The sequence below is a fragment of the Atta colombica genome, unplaced genomic scaffold (genome assembly GCF_001594045.1).
Source record: "Atta colombica isolate Treedump-2 unplaced genomic scaffold, Acol1.0 scaffold126, whole genome shotgun sequence".
NCBI classification, from domain to species: Eukaryota; Metazoa; Arthropoda; class Insecta; order Hymenoptera; family Formicidae; genus Atta; species Atta colombica.
Window position 1 is genome coordinate 6,696,354 of NW_017259213.1, and position 3,022 is coordinate 6,699,375.

Here is a 3,022-nt window from a genome sequence, read left to right on the forward strand (position 1 = left end):
TCATCCTGTGTAAATAAAATTAATGTGTGAGTGGTTACCATTGTATGTTTTACAATAAATACAATAAATACAAGTTCATTGAATTGTTTTAATTGTCAATTATTAAATTGTACGAACATTTATTTGATAAATATATCAGAGAGCTTTCAGTATATGTCATTCCAAGAGATTTTTTTCTGAAAAAGGAACTGTCGAAACTCATTCATCAATTTGAATGGGTTTTGCACATGTAGAGCTAAAAAATATTTTTTTACCTGCTCAATATTTACAGGTCAAAACATTTTCAATGAATATTTTCGAAATTATGGAGGAGTAAAAAAATATTTTATACAAAGTTTTAAATTACTTTATTCTCTTAATGATATTTATGTTTTTTTAAAAATGTTAAATATTTTAATTTACTCTTATTCCCAAAGATTATTTTGATCCTTAAATTTTAAAATAAACAAGTAAAAAAATGATCTAATATTTTTTGTCCTGTACAGTGATGTGCAACATACGATCCACCTATAAATATTCGATGACTCGTTGGTCTTTTTGATTCCTGTGGTATCAGTGATCTGCTGTCTCACTAGATTTTCTAACCGACACATTAAGCACAATAATACGTCTTTTGTTAGCATAAAAATAGTCTCACATATGTGTTAACAAAAAATTTTTAATTAATAAAAATTAATAAAATTAATAAAAAACATTTTTGTGTATACATACACGAAACATTTTTTCTTTAAGTTCAATTAATATAAATATGAAGTACTATCCTTTTGTACACGTAAATCCCTTGGCTATCGAAAATATAAAATCAATTTATTTCGTAATAAACATTATGCGCAACATTAATTCGCAAGATTTTATCTACTTTCGAAAAACCTTCTGAAAATGATTTAAAAAAAAACTTATACGCATATTTTATAATATATCGAAAATCCATTAAAATCGATGAAAAAGATTTTCTCTTGAGAACTGATGGAAAATTTATTATATAGATACTGCAGAATGCTTAACTACGCCTTAGTATATATCTGCGTCTTAGTACGTATCTAAATGGGATAATTAGTGGGAGTATAAATAGGATAATTCATTCCTACTAGTAGATCATGTCATCATTTGTCAATGTGATGTAATGATATATCACATTAACTTTTGCGTTTTAACTTTTGAATTTTCCAAACAGATATAGAAACGCTTTAATACGCAGAAGAATGACATAAAGGATTGCACAATTTCCTGTAATAAACCGAAATAAAATATTCCGTTCCCCATGAGTTGCTTTAACGTCAATGCATGTAATACGTATGAAAATCGATTATAAAACTGTGTGATTTTACGTAATTTCATTCTACATTTTTATTGTATGCTAGTTTCATATTGGATATAATTTAATTCGTTATGTACAAAGTGCGTCACCAAAATCCGGACAAATTGAACAATTTCTTTAAACAAAATGTTTTGAATGAAAAATTAAATATTACAAAAAATTCTTTTACATGGCACTTGGGGAGGGATCCCTGTAGAGCACAATTATTATATCTCCCATTAGCTTGAATGACGGCCTCTATTCTCGGAAATGTTCGCACGCACGCTAATGTAGCGCTGTCCATGCCATACGAATGCTGCCTCAATAGCGGTCCTTAATGACGTCACATTGGGATGCCGAGATTTGTCTGTGACTTTTCAACTACGCTCCATAGTAGTCCAAGGATTTAAATCTGGGTTTAAATCAGGAGGCCAGAATGAGAGCCGAGGCGAGCAACACTATATTAAATATGTAATATGATTGAATTAATCATATTTATGGCTAATACTTCTAATCTTTTTTCTCGTGTACGAATTCATCATAGTACATATAAACCGAGCGTTGAGAAATAGAAATAAGAAGCTCAAGTAAAAAGAACACATAGGTCAGATTCAACATATGGTCACCTAAAGATTCAAAAGTTACCATGAGATTCATGAATGAATTTCATTAATAGATGTTTTGACGCACACATATACACATACACAGAACCTTCAGTTCCCAGCGCACTTTCTTCAAAAGATCTTTTTGGGAACGATCTCCTTTGGAGATCTGTGTTACACGGGAGGTAACCACATATATTGTAAAAACAGGCCTTAGGTTGTGTTATAATAACGATGATTATAAACGCTTGAAGCAAGTGATCAAACCAAATACTAGTTCATAGGATTTTGTTAGTCATGCGCTTTCTTTCGTTTTCACAACAAGAGAAAAACGTACAATTATGAAATTCTTAGATGTTTCGCGCATATAATGTATCATTTTATTTTTTGTTAATATATTCGGTGAACGAAGATAAAATAATCGTGCTTGAAATCAAATTCCTTTTCTATGTGAATTTACCTATTCAAATAACTACTCGATCACTGGATACATGTTACATTCGCAACATACGCGAAATCGTATGACTGAACTCACGACGATGAATGACTTCATGTATAAAAAAAATATTTAAGAATAAACACTTACACTTTTTTCATTTCTAGTCTCATTTCGTTATTTTTTGAAGTAAACATTTTTTGTGTAATTGCCGTAGAGCAATTTCCATGGTCATGGCAATCTTGTATAGTTTTCCCTTAAATTAATATACAAAACTAGAGTTATATAACCAACAACGAACAATCTCGTTGGATTTAAAATTAATGGCCGGCTCTTTAAATCGACAAAGCGGCTAGCCTGCTTACCAAGCAAATGAATCGCATTCAGCGAATTCAACAATGAATGAGCATTCGTTGTTATTGGTGTATCCTTTTTAATCATTCAATCAAAATTTTAGATTTGGAAGGATACATCAGTAGCAACGATCGCTCATTTAATGATGAATCTGCTGAACGCAATCAATATGGAACTACCTCAATGATCTAGTTTCCACCGAATCAGAATGTAAGAACCAACCAACAGTCGAGCATTCCCCTGTTCGATTATAGTTGATTGGCTCCATTCTGATCCGGTTTAAACTCTCGATGGAAACTGATTCAGCGGAAAAGATCAAAAATTTAATCAATT